This window comes from Trachymyrmex cornetzi, unplaced genomic scaffold (genome assembly GCF_001594075.2).
Source record: "Trachymyrmex cornetzi isolate Tcor2-1 unplaced genomic scaffold, Tcor1.1 scaffold657, whole genome shotgun sequence".
Taxonomy (NCBI): Eukaryota; Metazoa; Arthropoda; class Insecta; order Hymenoptera; family Formicidae; genus Trachymyrmex; species Trachymyrmex cornetzi.
In genome coordinates this window covers 44,958-45,303 of record NW_017299978.1, presented here as the reverse complement: position 1 = coordinate 45,303, position 346 = coordinate 44,958, and positions in this window count along the sequence as shown.

Here is a 346-nt window from a genome sequence, read left to right as displayed (position 1 = left end):
TCCTTCTCGACACATACTTATATAATGACCCTCTTCGACACATGAACCATAATGAAATATAGCATTCATAACTTTGTACGTCTGTCCAGCTATTAATATTTTCGTTGTCGGATCAGCACGTAAATTAAATTTGTGTGGTATCTTTACTAACTTATCATTCTCTGAAATAAAAGATATTAAGTGATTAATAAGTATCTCTTTTATCGAATCTAATTCACTTTTAAATAATATATTATTTCTTCCACAATGTTCACATAATTTATTAAACGACTGACTCCATTATGATGAAAATGTAGTTTTTAATAAATCATCTAGATTATAACTTTTTTTCTTCAAATTGTTAATA